At 33.2% G+C, this 17,457-nt stretch overlaps 1 protein-coding gene across 5 annotated transcripts in view; it reads left to right on the plus strand.

Moving 5' to 3' along the window:
• Positions 1–17,457, plus strand: part of TTC29 (tetratricopeptide repeat domain 29) — a 210,675-nt gene that overhangs the window by 25,010 nt on the left and 168,208 nt on the right. The window lies entirely within an intron of this gene.

Consider the following 17,457-nt stretch of genomic DNA (forward strand, 5'->3'; position numbering starts at 1 on the left):
GACTATTACCAGGGATAAAAAGTGACATTTCATAAGGATAAAACAAGTTGGTTCATCAAGAAGGAATAATCCTAAATGTTTGTATTCCTGTGACAGAACTTCAAAATACATAAAATAAAAACTGATAGAAAGAAAAGGAAAAGTAGTTAAGTCCACAATTATAATTGGAGATTCTAGCATTGCTGTCTTAATTATTGATTAAAAAATTAGTAGGCTATCCAAGACTTGAACAACAATACCATTGGTCAACTTAAATAGTTGACATTTACCTAACATTACATCAAACAACAGTGGAACACACGTTATTTTCAAGTACATGTGGAACATTTATCAAAGGAGATGATATTCCAAGCCATAAACCAAATTTAAATATACTTAAAAGGATTTAAATTCTAAAATTTATTTTCTCTTGCAAGAGTAGAATTAAACTAGAAATAATGGCAGGAAGATAGCTGAAAAACCCCACAAATGTGGAAACAGCCTTCATATTTACTTCATATTTACTGTAGACTTCAAATAAACCATGGATCAAGTAGGAAATCTCAAGCAAATGAGAAAATACTTTGAACTGAATGAAAAAGAAAACATGGCATGTCAAAACTTGTAGGATGCAGCTAAAGCAGTGCTTAAAGGGAATTTTATAGCATTAAAATGTTGATATTAGAAAAATAGAAATTCTAAAATCATTACCCTAAACTTCCATTTTAAAAGACTAGAAAAAGCAGGGGAAAAGAAACAGTAAAATGAGAGCAGAAAACAGAAAAACAATAGAGAAAATAATAAAGCTAAAAACTAGTCTTTTGAAAAGCTCAATAAAATTGATCATCAGTTAGCCATACTGAACAGAGAGAAAGAGAGAAAACACAACTTACCAATTTCAGAAAGGAAAGAAGAGACACATCACCACAAATTACACAAATATTAAAATGCTAATTAGGAAATAACCTTTATGCTGATAAATTCAACAGTTTATAGAAATGGCTAGATTTCTTGAAAGACACTACCAAAGTTCACTTAAGTAGAAATAAGTAACACAGGGGGTTTATATCCACTAAAGACATTGAATCAACAGTTTAAAAACTTCCCATAAAGAAAATTCCAGGCCCATTTGGCTTCACTGGTGAATTCTCTGTAACATTTGAAAAATAAAATAATACCAATTTGGCACAAACTCTTCAAAAAAATAGAAGAGGAGGAAACATTTCTCAACTCATTCTATGAGACCATAATTATCCTGATACCAATACCAGAAAAAGCCATTACATAAAAGGAAAACCATGGAATAATATTCCTTATGAACAGTGATGCAAAGAATCTTAAAAAGTAACAGTTGGCCTGTGCTCTTCCTGTCAGGGAAGCTAGTGTACCATCCTTTTCGTTGGCACTGGTGCAAGGAATGCCCAGCCTGCGCTCTCCCGATACACACACCTCAGGATAAAGCTTACTAATAGGAAATGCAAGCCTATTATCTATGTTAAGAGATCTAGAACTTCATTATTATGAATAGACAAATAGCCTCTGATATTTGAGAAAATATTACAATACAAAAGAAATAGATGAACAAAGAACATTTAACATGATCTGAAACAAATTTTCCATAGGGAAAAGAGAAACTTTGAAAGATTTCCAATATGTTTCCTTACAGACACTGTAGAAAATCTTACATCCCTCAAATATAACCTGATGCTATGAAAGAATTTAAAGAAAAAGAATCCTTCAAAGAGAAAGTTAGCTGAAATAATTCAAAGAATGGATAGAAGAGAAAGATAATGATAACTCTCAACACATGGGATTAAAAACAGAAAAGATACAGAAAATGTTTTAAAAGGAATGAATACAGAACATAATCCAGGTGGTGAATATTTTATACAAGTGAAAGAAGAGAAAATGGAGAGATTGAATGATAATAAATATATAGGTAGACATAGATCAATATTGATGGAGAGATACACAGACATAGATACTTAGACTGGAAAAAAACCACAGATCTTTGGGCTGTGGCCACCAAAGTTACCAGGAAGAAAAAACAAAATACAAAAAAAGAAGAAAATTCACTTAGATGCGTTTTCATGAAGTTTCAGAATCCCAAGTATAAGAGAAGATACTAGAAGCTTTCAGGGTTTGGAGGAATGGTTGTCATCAAGAAATAAAGATCAGACTATCATCACAGTTCTTAGTAGTAACATGTGGTTCTAAAAAAAAAAGGAAGAATGTCTTCAAAATATGTAGAACAATTATTTTAACTCAGAATCCTATACCTAGATAAACTATTAACCAAAGCTGAGGGCAAAATTTAAATCTTTTCAGAAAATATGAGGACTGGGAAACATCTCTTCCTATACAGTCTGTATGGGCCCTTCATCCCTGGCCCAAATCTTTAGAATCTAGGGGAAAGAAAAGAGAATTCAAGAAAGAGGAAATTGTGGTATCTAAGAAAAAAAGTATCTAACTCAGAAGTCCAAAATAAGTGTCTACAAGTTACTTTAAAAATGATGTAAATGTAAATCAAAACCACAATGAGGTATCACCTCACACCCATCAGAATCACCATCATTCAAAAGTCCACAAATGTTAAATGCTGGAGAAGGTGTGGAGAAAAGAGAACCCTCCTACACTGCTGGTGGGAATGTAATTTGGTGCAGCCATTATGGAAAACAGTATGGAGATTCCTTAAAAACTGAAATAGACTTACCATATGATCCAGCAATCTCACTCCTGGACATATGTCCGGAGGAAACTCTAATTTGAAAAGATACATGTACTCCAGTGTTCATAGCAGCATTGTTTACAATAGCCAAGAGGTGGAAGCAACTTAAATGTCCATCAACAGATGAATAGATAAAGAACATGTGTATACACAATGGAATATTACTCAGCCATAAAAGAGAATGAAATAATGCCATTTGCAGGAACATGGATGGACCTAGAGATTATCGTACTAAGTGAAATTAAGTCAGATAGAAAAAGACAAATATCATACGATATCACTTATATAGAATCTATAAAAATGGCACAAATGAACTTATTTACAAAACAAACAGATTCATAGACATAGAATACAAACTTATAGTTACCTGGGGGAAGTGGGGGAAGAATAAATTAGGAGTTTGGGATTTGCAGGTACTAGCTACTATACATAAAATAGACAAATATCAGTGCCCTACTGTTTAGCACAAGGAACTATATTTAATATCTTGTAATAACCTATAATGATAAAGAATATTAAAAAAATATGTATAACTGAATCACTATGCTGTACACCAGAAACTAACACAACATTGTAAGTCAACTATACTTAAAAAAAAAACTAATGTGATTAACCACCTGAAATTTCTTAGTGATATAGGTTTAATATATACATATCACATATATTAAGGTTAAGAATATGATTAGGAAATTGAGATTTAAGTGTATCAATTAAATGTTCTATGAAATGTAGAAAGGTAATAGAACATATACTTTCATCTATATTACATAAAAGTATAGTGATATTCATATATAAAAAATAATACCAACAAAATTTGCAAATAGATCAATTGTCCCCAAAAGTTTCTCCTGAATTGAAATGCCACTTCTACTAAATACCAAATTTTCATGTGTCTATACATACACGTGTACATATACTCTATTTCATTGATTTACTTCTTTTTTCATGTCAATGGCACAACTCATTTATTAATATAGTTAAATATATTTTTATATTTGGCAGTCAGTCCCCTCTTAGGTTTTTCTTGTACATTAACCACTTTATATGAAATTTAGAATTATCTTGTCAAGAGTCAGGAAAATTTCATTGAGATTTTATTGGCACTGCCTTGATTTTATATGTTATTTTAGGAGAATTGGTATCATTAAAATATGGAGTCCACATTGACAAGAACCTTCAGTTAACAGTACATGGTATTAAACAATAGCAGAGACAGCAGGCATCCCTTCAAATTCCTGACTTTAGTGGATATGATTCTAATGTATCACGAAACAAGAAGCTTTATGTTGTCTGTTTTTAATAGATACATATTACCAAGATAAAGAATTCATCTTTTAGTTTCTACTTTTCTCAATCATGAATGAGTTTTGATCTTTACTAAATAATTTTCTAGCATCTACTGAGATTATCATAAAGTTACTAGATTTTCTAATTTTGAATCATCCTTGGAATTCTAGGATAAACCCTACTTATTCATTATGGTTTTAATTTGCTGTGAGTTCTTTTTGAGGGGGGCAGTGTAGGCAGAATATTGTATCTAAACTATGATAATATTGATCCATATTTTTTTCTTTTGCTACATTAAAAGTTAGCAATTCTGTAATTAGAAGCTATATTACCTCTTCCATTTTTGGTATAATTTTGATGACATTTTAAAAATTTTTTCTTGATTATATAGTACTTGCAAATTTGTCTTTTCACATAGTCTTTTTTTTGTTTTATGGGCCAGATTTTTTGTTTCCTATTTTATTAATTTAAGCATTTGCTGTTAGTATTTCCCTCCCTGTCCTTTATTTGACTTCATGCCATCGTTTATTTTGTTAGGCTTTTTCCCCCTAACTTCCTGAGTTGAAAATTCGCTTCTTTACTCATCAGAGTTGCTCTTGTTCTCTAACAAAAGCATCATGATGATTTCTTCCCCCAGGATTTAACAGTTAATTTTTTTCTTTCCATTCTAAATATATGAAAATTTCTACAGTGGTTTCCCCTTTTGGCAATGGATAAATTAGAAATATATTTGTGAATTTGCAGGTGAAGAGGTTTTTCTTGTGGGTTGTTTTTTTTTTAATTTTGCAAGGGAGAATGCAGGAGTGGGGAGTGACTACTTACTCGTGATCAGTAAATGTGCCATACGTGGTATCAGTTTATGAAATTTTTAGTATGGCTAGTACATGATTAATTTTTATAAATGTTCCTTATATGTTTGAAAAATAAATATATATTCTCTATTTGGTAGATAGTTCTTATGTAGAAAACTATTAGAATTTAATCATTAGATTGAGCCTGTTATTTCAATCAAGCTAGACAATTGTTATTCAAATCTTTTTTCCCTCTATTTAATTTATAATTTTATGAAAAAAATGCATTGAAATCAATTCCTCCTTTTTCTGTTAATTTTATATATTTTGAAGCTGTTGTCATTAGGTGTATTGTTTTATAGATGCCATATTTCTTAGTGACATAATCTATATTTGAATTTCTGATATTCGTATGCTCTTTTAATATTTTATGCCTGAATTCCATTTTATTTGATATTAATAATGTTATACAAGCTTTCTTTTTGTTGGCATTTGCACTATTATATGAACATACAAAAGAAACAAATAACATGTTCTCTGTCTCAAGGAAGTTACGATCCCTACTAATATCTTTCTTGTCCAATTTTTAAAAAGTTTGAATTCCAGGCTCTTATTTTATCTTCTCACAAATATTTCCTTTTGCTCTTACAATATTTTCATTGATGCACATGTTTGATTTGATATACTCTTAGTTATAAGTAGAAATTTTCTAATAAAAGTTGGAGATAGCTGCAATAAAATCAATGCAACATTAAAAGGAAAATGAGATATTTACACACAGGTGTTGTCTAACTAAAGCTTCAGAATGATTAGTTTATTTTTTGTTTTTATTAATTTAGTTTTTACTAAATGTAAAACAAAACCGATGTTCTGGAAGTTTGATCACTGTGTACATATAGCCTGTAAGAAATCCTGGCTTCACTGTTTGTATGTGCAATACACACCTCCTTTGTCATGGTAATTAAAGAGCACACAACACGGAAGATTTCTTCACATGGCTTACAGTGTGATAGCCTATCTTTTAAGCTTTCAAGTTTGAAAAGGGAAATATATTCTTTATTTTTTGATATGGAGGAAATTAAAATACATTTAGTAAAAAAAAAGATGAATTATTCCACAAAAGAAATTTTAAAACCTAAAGAAATGAGGTCACCAGCTGCCCTACAATAGTCAGAACTTGACATTTTCTTCAGCTAAATTTTTTTCTAGATTTCTTATCCAATATATATAGAACAATAGAGCTGGAGTGAACCTAAAAATCATCTGGTTTAATTTTTTAAATTGTATCTTAAAAAAAAAAAAGGCAAAAGAAAAAGAATGTAGTTACTGGGTCCCAATGGATAGTTTGCAAAGAAAAGCTTTATAAAGGTGTATGTTTTTTCCTCATGACAAAATGTTACCTCACTAGAAGAAATGTCATAATAAGAGAAATCTAAATGCAGGTTTTGTTATCTACCCTCACACTATTTTCCATTCCACTGCTGAAAAGAGCACGGATAATGTTTTGTTTTCATTTTTAATTTATGTGATTTTTCCCTTTGTAATTTAACCATCAGTTATATTTTTCTTAGATACTTGTCATGTGTATAGCCCAATGTACACTATTTTTCTTGTCGCTACTTTAATAACTACTCACACTTTATAAAGGGATATATGTTTGGAAGGAGCAACATTAGAATATATATGATAAAGCCATAGGTAAGAAATTGATTGGTTTACTTCCCCCAAAGAAACCTACTCATGCAGTTGTTTAATGTGAAAGATTTTTTCTTGAAAAGGTTAAAAAAGTTCTAATCAACTTTTGTACATTATGTAGAACTTCATTTTCTAAACTCTGCAAAAGAAAGTTTCATATTTAATGGGAAATCATGAATTATTCCATTTATTATCTACTTCCTCCTTTCAAAGACATGATCTGGATAAAAGGCGGGGTGAATAATTTCAAAAAATACAATACATTTTTAATGGGAAGGTGCAAACTACAGATTCTCATGACTATTAGCAAGTGTAGAGGAAACAGAATTTTACTTGCAAAACTCGTCAAACTCTTGCAAGGATGAAATGTATGACATACTTAGTAGGAAAAAAACACACAGTGAACTGAAGTTTTCTTTTTAATGCAACTTGTTGTTTTTACTAAGTTGTGTCTTTATATTCTCCAGCGTTACGTTTTTATTAAAGTTTGATTATTTCACTCAATTTATGTGGAAAAGTGATAGTTCTTTTATTTATAAAGGTGTAAAGATGAAGAACTGAAAAAAAATTTAAGCGATTATTATTTAAGAGAAAATTTCCTAAATAATAGAATTTCAAAAAGTTTGGAGAGCAATCACAGGATTGTTTGAAAAAACAGTCACTATTATTATATTGTATGGAGTTTCATATTAATAAAAACTGTAAATACTAGTTTAGAGAAAAATATGGAGTTGAGCTAACACAGTAATGTTTCCACCCGTCCATAGTCCATTGTTTGTAGTCATGTAGCATGAAGTTTATTTTTCTTTTTCCTCCTCTTTTTCTTATGTTTATTGCCATTATAATAGGATGCAGAACCTAACAGAATTATTCAGATTTCTTAACATTATAACTGAATCCAAAAGCAAAGGTTATTTTTAGGCTTTATTTTTCAGCTTATATTTTATAGAATAAGTAACAATATAATCAATATCAATTGGTTATATAATTTTGTTTTCCTCTAGTGAAAAGTTACAGAGTAAATTGAAAGAGCAGGAATTCATATGATTCTCTCATTTAGCCCAAGGTGTTTGGATTCAAGTGTGGTACTCCTAACTTGAAAATACTTCCACTGAAAATTCTTCTTAAACAATGACATTCATTTTATACCTTTCCATATTTGATCTTTGGCTTAAAACATTCTCTTGTAAAAAAAAAAAAGCTTGAATTTCTTGAGGGAGTTTGCAAATAACAAGACTGTTTATAAAGATTATATGTGTAGTTAGCCTCACATAAGGAGATTCATTCCACTGCTTTTTCACTAAGCCTCTAAAGAAACACTTTGAAAATGTGTTTAAGTTTGAGATTTTTCAGTAAAGAAAATGTGTTGCAACAGCTACAAGGGTAAATATTTTGATAATATTTTATATTGACTGATGAATAGTTTATTCATTCCTGATTGATGACCATCACTGTACTTCAGATGTTTGACTGAATGGATATCATTTGAGTAAATCATTCTCAACAGGGTACACACATAAAAAATGCCTTTGTATTGGTAAGAGACTCATTTAAAGCTATCATAAGGATTGCAGTCTGGACTGCGTGCTAAATAACCACGGCTTTCCTCTGATAACGAGTAAGAATTACGGTCAAAAATTCTGTGTGATTAACATTTATTGATCTCACAAAAAAGTTACTGCCTTGTGTGCTAAATACCAGTTCGAACAGAATTGAATCTGAGAAATCATCTCTGTTCCATTCTACACAAATAATCCATCTGTCCCAAAATAAAAATCACCCATGTTGAAGTGAATTCTTACTGTGCTATTGAGAGCATTCTTTGCTGATCAAATTTTTATTTTTTATTGAAAGAATTATATTAGTAATAGTCCCATTTACAAAATACTATGGGGTAAACTTTCTTAGTTATTATTAAAATTTTTTTAAAGAACTAAAGGTTGAACTAAGTATTTTTTTTACCAAATACAATTTTTCAGTTTGTACATATGCTTTTAAAATGTTGAAAGCCAAGCTATGTTTTCTAACTTTGATTATTAATAAAGAAAAATTTGTATTTTCCAAAAATATAAAGCAAAACTTATGTATGTAACCATTTCCTCTAGAGATTCAAATTAGTAAACTTCTAAGTTGTTTATAACAATCACAAAAAATTCTATTCCATAACCTCTTGGAGGTGGATTTTACTTATTTTTAACTTACCAAGTACATTCAGTTATAAAGTGAATCTAAATCTAAACTGAAAGGAAAGTCCTGCTATATTAATACTTAGGTTCTGACTTGTTGCTAACATTTTTATGTTGATTAGTTTTTTCAGTTTACACAACTAAAGGTGATACCACATTTATTTGGATAGTAATTCTAGTGAAAGTTTCAGAAACTATAAAATCATACATGCATTAGTGGTATTTGTTTGCAATGAAGCTAAGATAGTTAAATATTTCAATCTTTGTTACAGGGTTTTATACAAAATTATAAGAATAAAAAGTATGTTATGATATAATATGAAGTATAGCACAATAGATATACCTTCATAATTATTTTTAAATTTTTCTCTTAAAGTAAAAATGACCAATATATTTCACAAAGAAAATCAGGATTATTATAATGGCTGTGACTTTAAAATTCCTATTACATGATTAGTCACAACTGAAATAATATTCTAGGAGTTATTTGGTTTATTTTAAATATATCTTAAAACTATGTATAAGCTGCAATGATTATTGTGTTCGTTATATGTTCATTTTCCTTAAGGAAGCTCTCCAAAAATGTTTATATTAATGACTAATTCCAAATGTAATAGTTATTGAAATAATGGATAGATTCTTTTGTTCCAAGTATGCCAAATTCTACTTTTTGAGATATTAACATGTAAATAGTCAACTTGAGTCATATAGAAAGTAAACAGTGGTTACCAGGTTATTTATAATGATTGGACATACTGAGATGCAAAATGAATTTGTTTTAGAGAAACCGACATAATTTTGGAGGTGCTTTTTGTAATTGACATATAGTCATTTACAGTGTGTCACTTTCTGGTGTATAGCATAAAGTTTCAGCCATACATATGCATACATATATTCATTTTCATATTCTCTTTCATTATAGGCTACTACAAGATACTGAATATAGTTCCCTGAATTGAATACAGTAGAAACTTGTTTATCTATTTTATATATAGTAATATCTGCAAATCTCGAACTCCCAATTTATCCCTTCCCACCCCGTTTTCGCCTAGTAACCGTAAGTTTGTTTTCTACGTCTGTGAACCTGTTTCTCTTTTGTGAATAACTTCATTTGTGTCATTTTTTTTTTAGATTCCACATATAAGTGACATCACATGGTATTTTTCTTTCTCTTTCTGGCTTGCTTCACTTAAAATGACGATCTTTAGGTCCATCCATGTTGCAGCAAATGGCTGGAAGTGCTTTTTATATGCATTTAATTTGGATTAATAAAAATGCCACATTAAATATGTGTGTTTTCTTCCTAGAATATATTTTCAATTTTTCCAAGTCTGAGAAGTGAATGTTTTGAAAACTGTAATCTGTGATATGCCACCTGCCCTATTTACATTTTTAACAGTTGAGTATTTGTTAACTGATCCCATAGACAGCTACATGTTTTGCTGTTAACAGATGGATGAGATAGAATACCATGCATAACTTTACATTTATCTTCTTTGAGTGTCACCTTATTTGCATATCAATTAAAATAATATCTGTATTAAAATGGGTAATGAAAGTTATCAAATTTACATGATGTGACTGCAGTTTGCAAAATTTCCAGTAGATGCCCCCAGAGACCAGTCAACTCATTGGAAATCCTTTAAATTTAAAAAGAGCCTTTTTTTTAATATTGAAACTTTTTTTCTTGCTATATTTTGAAGTCCAAAGAATGTAAAATTCCTAAGAATCTCAATTCCAGTGGTTTATTAGGTAAAAATATATGAGCGATTGTAGTGTATTCTTAATCCATGTTAATCACTCTAATAATTATTAAAAACCTAAATGTGTAATAGTAAGAAAAATGCTTTCAGTTTTCTTTGTAAAAGCATTCTACATGCTTTTAAAGTCATTTCGAACATAGTTAATTTTTTCCTTTCTAACTTCTCTCTCTTTATATATTTGTATAGTTAAGGAAATGCTATATCTTTGTTAATTTTTTAGGAAAAAAGTATCCTTTTCACACAAAAAACCTGTAAAACATACTCATATAACATATGATTATGTATCAGTGTGTGTGCGTGCCAAGAAGGATTTTTTTCCTCCTTCTAATTATACATAATATCTACCTACACTGAAAAGTATGGGTAAGAATAGTGACTCACTTTATTCCATGGGAATTATATTAACTGAAGCTATTTAAGTATTAATTTGAGTCAATGTAATTATCCCTTAGGTGATTCCAATAACATTTATCCCTACAGTATGAATGTAAGACTGTTATTACTGACACACAGATAACCCACTAGTGACTTATAAATATTAACTTAATGGAATAAAAGTATTATCCTGACTTTTGATTAGATATAACATATCTTTTGAGTTTATCTTTGTCAGATTAAATAAAAATTTTATGATCTTGTTTTAAAGTATTGAGCTTATTGAGCTGCTTTTGAAATATTTTACTGAATGTGAAGCTTCACCTTGATACAGTAGTTCAGTTTGGCCTATGAAAAAATATGTTAAATATATTCATCATTCAATTAATTATGTTAGAATTAATTATAGATTATATATAATTATATATTATAATTATATTACAGTAGTTGATAATGCATTTTGATCTTGAAAGTCCATCTAATAACTAGTATAAATACCTGTAAGTACAAAGACAATAAGGTAAATTGTCATATCTATTCATTCATATTTCTCATATTTATGCAAGTGTGTACCTTTGTCTTTTTCTGTGTTTATCTCTCTCAGTGTTTTCCCCATTAGACTTTAAACCCTTGTGTGGGAATCACATCTATTGAATTTGCTTTGCACAGATGCTACTGATTGTCTGCCCCCTCATTTTAAAGGAAGAGGATTCTCTGAAAGAGTCATAGAATGACACCGATCTCTTTCCCCAGTCCAGTGCAAATGTGGATTAACATGGATAAAGACAATGAAATAGCTTTCTAATTGCAGAATGACACCATAAATGTATAACTATGTCAAATTCCTAAACAGTCAATGCAAATAAACAAAAAATTGTGTAGAGCAGGGGGAGAAGAAGAAAAATCAATAATACTTGATATAATAGGAGGCAATACAGTAAAGTGAAAAAGTTTAGAATTTGCAGCCAGAGAAACCTGGGTGCGAATCCCACCTCTGCCCCTTCCTAGCTTGTAATGGCTTTAGGCAAGTCACCTCACTGAAGACAGTTTCTTTATCTGTGAAAATGGAAGTAGCATATTTGTAGAGTTAGTGTGTGATTTAGAAATGATGTGCCTACACAGTGTCTGACACATCATAGGTGCTCTATACATAGCAGCTATGAGAAACAGTGTAAGGCAGAATTTTAAAATGATACAACATTTCCATGGTAGTTTAACAGCAGATTTTCCACTTCCCAGCATCTGCACACATTCAGCTGCTACGGAGTTACGGCAAATTGTTCAATTTTACTTTCTTTCAGTGTACAGATTTTTTTTTTCCTGTAGAATTTTTAGGGAAATTTTGATATAAATTAACAATCTCAGAAATCTCTGTTGAATGATGCCTTTAAGTAGTCATAAGTGTCCACAAGAAATGCATGGTCACGTAATTCCACTTTCAAATCCATTCTTCTCCAGCTGCATCCCTGAGCCCAGTGCAGCCTTAGGTGTCTGCAGTGACAAAGATCTTCCTTAGGACATAGATTTGTAGGTGTCAGGATATCCATGAACGTCACAGCTTCTGCATCTGTGAATGGCATCTTTTCTGTCAGGAGAACTGTTCAAGTTCCATAGTATCAAACCTCCCAGAAATTTTACCGGAATTCTCAATTTCCATGTGGTATAATTTTTTTACATCAAGGAGATATTTTTCTTCTTCTGATGCTTAAAAAGAGCATATTTTAATTTGGATAAATATTTGTTTTAATATGTAAATAAAACCAAAGACCCATAACTTCGTATCTAAATGAATAACAGATAAAATAATGCATTTGAATATCCTCTTTATATTTCTGTTTGCATTTTTAAAAAATCCCTTTTTATAAAGCAAGTGAGCTCTGGCTATGATTGTCTGTTATGAAATATAAAACCTGAAAAATTCACATATAATGGTGGAAATTGACATACATTTTTATTTTCAGATAGCCAGTTCATTTGAAGAAATGAAAATTATTCTGGTTTAAAGAAATAATATGCATGAAAGTTGAAATAGAAACCTATTTAGTAAAACACTAATTGCTCTTTCCGGCTCTCAAGTATTAGTAATTAGGCTTAAACAGTGCCGTAAATGTATGTGTGTTGTGTGTGTGCACACAAATGTGTGTATAAAATAGAGATGATATCAGCATAGTTATATATGCATTTTTAAATACATTTCTATTTGAAATCTCTTTTGCAAAGAATGGTCTTTTTAAAAAATGTACTAGGAATTTTAAAAATTGATATCAGTTATATATCATGGATGTTTTGAGGCTGAAAGATGTCTTGGATACAATTTTAGCCTAATCCCTTCTGAATCACTTCATATTCTTCAGTCACAGGCCGCAGAAACTGATTCTGACTAAATAAACTGGAAATGGTTTTATTCGAAGGATATTAGGTAGCTAGCTGAACGTAGGGGAGATCCTGGCTCAGAAGGAACAGAACAGACACAGGATATGGGATACGTGAATGGATCTAGGTAGCAAGAGCCATTTGCAGCTCTTGTCGGTATGTCGCTGCGGGGTTGACAGAGCTCCAACAACCTTCTGCACCTTTGTATTTTTTGCCTCAAGATTCAGAATCCTGGGAGAGACACCAGTGGCTTCATTTGAGTCACTGATCCACCCCTTGGCTAGGGAGTCTTTAAAATCAAGTCCCACCAAGATGACACACAATGTGCTATTTCCAAAAGGACTTGCTTATATGGCCGTCTGTGGAAGTGAAACTAGATGCTGGGTGGACCTGCTCCAACCAAAGCACCCTCATCTCCCAGGTGAGGGAAATGAAGCTCAGAGAGTGATTTTCTGCATCTCTGTCCCAGCTAGGATTAGAACTGAGATGACTCCCTGACATGTGTCTATTTTTATTGTTTAAATCAATGTTCTGATTTATTTATTTATTTATTGCCCCAGAATGCTTCCTTCATTCACAGGAAAACATGCTGGCAGCCAGGGCATAGACATACAAAGGTGACAGGGTGTTTTTTTTTTTTAATTTAAGTATAGTTGATTTACAGTGTTGTGTTAGTTTCAGGTATACAGCAAAGTGATTCAGTTATACATTTATATATATATTCTTTTTCAGATTCTTTTCCATTATAGGCATCACCAGATATTGAATATAGTTCCTCATGCTACATAGTAGGTTCCTGTTGCTTATCTATTTTATACACAGCAGTGTGTATCTGTTAATCTAAAATTTCTAATTTATCCTTCCCCCACCTTCCCCCTTTTGGTAACCATAAGCTTGTTCTCTATGTGGCAGTGATTGTTTGAAGCAAGGTTGCGTTTCTAATCCCTTGTCCTCTCAAACCTCCTTACCACCCCTTGAACTGCCCTTTTGAGTATCACTTGGACATCCCTTCAGGCTCCTCAAAGTCAAGTTATCTGAACCCAAACGCATTCTCGCTCCCCAAACCTGTTCATCCTTTTATGTTACCCTCTTTAGTAAATTACCAACTACCCACTCCATAAACCTGGTTGTCATCGTAGCTCTTCCCTTTCCATCACCCTCCCAACATCGAATTAGTCACCAAGTAATCGGCATTTTATCTCCTAAATATGTACAAAATCCCACTGCTTCTACTTATCCCCACTGCCTTTACTTCAGCCCCGTGGCCTCGCCTTTTCGTGACCATAAGTCTGCCCTTCTCCCTGCTCCCAGTTCTGCCCTCCTCTCAGCCATTCTCTTGGATCTGGTGTGAATTTCAGAATCACAAGCTCAAGGATGCTAAATTGAAAGTCTTTATTTTTTTATAACTTAATTTTAATTCCTGGCCCTGAGCCTTGATCCTCCCCAGTGTAAAAATCCAATCTTGTCCCTCACAGGTAAAGTCAATCCAATTCGGTAATTTTTCAGGTTATTCTGGATTCTAACACTCCTTCCCCTCACCCTGTTTTCCTGCATAGAAACAGCACAGCACTGGTGCTGGGTAGAGGGAAATAGAGTTACTAGGTTAACAAATGAAAATACAAGGCATACACTTCAATTTGAGTTTCAAAACATAAGAAACTTTTTTTTGGTATAAGTATTCCCATGCAATATTTGGGGTATACTAATACTAAAAAAATCATTCGTAGTTTATCTGATACTCAGATTTATCTGGCAACCCCAGGAGTGGGAGTTTGTCAGCATTTACTCCCAGGTCTTGATCTAGGATCTTGTGATAGACACCGAACTTGCTTCTCTAGCATCCATTTCTCTCTTCTTTGCTACCATAACTCCAGTTTCATTTGGGGCAGCAGTGTGCCCAAGATCAGGCAGTGTGCCCTGCAGCCAGGGGTGGCCCCATGACACAGTTCTCACCAACAGGATCAAAGTGGAAAACCCAATAGTAGTTGCAGGAATGCTTTTGTTTTCCCCAGTGATAGAGTAAGACACAGCTGATACCACCTGACTCTGCCCTTTCTTCTTGCCTTGAAGGTGGACAAGATGTCTGGAGCTGGGACAGCCCTCTAGTGACCAGTGAGGGGAAGGATAAAATAATCCCAGAGGCATGGGCCTTGAACTTGCCAGGCCACTGAATCAAGGCCAGCAGCTGCCTGCCTTGAGGTGTCTTGTGCTGTGGGAAATCGAAAACTCTAGTTTTGAAGGCATTGTGAGCCAGGTTTGCTTACTTGTAGTTGAATGCGTTTCTGACCACGGGGTTCTATACAGGTGTCTGTCCCTGATGCCCTTGATTCATCCCTTTTGGTCAGCTCTGGAAGTATGCTGACCTGACTCTCTGTAGCTCCCCAGTGCCTCTTATTCGCAGTTACAGCTGGGTCCCCCTTCAGTCTCCAGTGGGCAGTGCGTCCAAAAGACTTTTAGCACACATCCCCTTGCTGCAGCCAGTGACACTGTGGCACATGTACCAGCCCTCTCTTGCCGTTCACTTCTATCTCACACACACACACAGAGCCCACTAGACAATTATGGCGCTCAGCCAGTACTATCCATGGTCTGTGGGAAATTACAGGGTGGGGGATGCTGGTTCACATCCTCTTCAGCTGAGAAAACCTCTGCAGTAACTTCTGCTGCCTTTCCATACCCTTGTAGGGGGGCATTTGGGAGGGAAGGGGAGAGAGGACCTGGCTCTTCTCAGTGTCTCACCGCTCCCTTCTCCCACCCTCCTCCTCTGTCTCAGCTAGAGGGCAGAAACAAACAAAAATCTGCGATTGCTTCTCCCTTCTCCGTTTTAAATATTTTTGGTCTTCATTTTGACAAAATGGTGGCTTTTGACTTTTTGGCCTGGGAATGTGCTTTCTTTTCTCTCTTTATGGACTAGTCCTGTAGTAATAGGTGTCCTGCATCGGCTGCCAGGGAGGGGAGCATTGCAGTTCAGCTGGGATGGTTCTGAAAATACAATCTCATTGAGTCATTTTCTTGACTTAGACCCTTCTGTGGCTCCCTTCACTCCTAGCTTGGAGTCCAAACTTCCTGCCATGGCTTTGAGGTCTCCATGATCTGGGTCTTGCCTTCTTTTTTTTTTTTTTTAACTTCCCTCTCCCAACTCCCTTCCTTATTACTGCATTTTGTTCTAGACCAAAGCTGATCCACTGTGTAAAACTTCTTAACTTCTTGGTGGATGGGGCTTGGCCATTTTTGTTTTGTTTGTTTGTTTTTTAAACTCCGTAGGTAAGTTGATTGCAGAGCCAGGAGTTGAGAGCCAGTAGTTCAGAATGTCACATTTCTTAGAGCATTTTCATACATGTAATTTTAGTTGGTTCTTAGAAGAACCCTGTGATGTATGTAGGGAATAGACTCATATGTACGTTTCACAGATGAGAAGGAATGAGATGAGAAGAAATGAGGTTAGGAAGAGCTGGCCTCAACCTTGGGTGTTCTGAATCTAGGCTTTTCAGTCCATACTGAAATGCTCATTGCTAGTAGTATCAGATCATGTCAGTTCTAAATATTTAATTGTCTCCTATTAAAAGAATAACATAAAATAATTAGTATAAAGCATTTGTGTCATTTGGCCTCTGATTATTTGCTTAGTAGAATAATAGCCACCACACAGCTGTTATTCCATAACCCTGCTTATCTCCTATACAGCAATTTTCATCAGCTGAAATTATTTATGATTTGTTTACTTATTTGTTGATTGTGCTCTCCCACTAGAATACACACTTCACAAGGGCACTGAATCTATTTGGTCCAGAACAGTGCCTGTCGCTCAGTAGGAAACTCAATAGCTATTTGTTGAATAAATAAATGGACTATTCATTCGTCACTTTATCTCCTTGCATATGATTTATTATTAAGTTAGAAGTGAGATACTACATTAACAAATCATTAACTTAATCCAAACTGAAAATAATTTTTAAAAATATATTTGGCAAGAGATTTCAATAATTATTTTCTGCATAAATGAGTGGATGAATGAATGAACCTTTCACTGTAGTAGAGTACTGTTTTGATACTAAATGACATGTTTAATTTTTGCTTGGCTTGCTCTTTTGTTTTGTTTTGGTGGGAGGCTAATGTATTAAGTATTTTTGGATATTGTCAGTTGCTGTGGTCTGAATGTTGTGTCCCTTAAAATTCATAGGCTGACATCCTGATCCCCAAAGATGTAGGTAAATGGGGCTTTAGAAAGTGGTTAGGTCATGAGGGTGGGGCGCTTATAAATGGGATTAGTGCTCTTGTAG

Source organism: Vicugna pacos, chromosome 2, assembly GCF_048564905.1.
Source record: "Vicugna pacos chromosome 2, VicPac4, whole genome shotgun sequence".
In the NCBI taxonomy this organism is placed as follows: Eukaryota; Metazoa; Chordata; class Mammalia; order Artiodactyla; family Camelidae; genus Vicugna; species Vicugna pacos.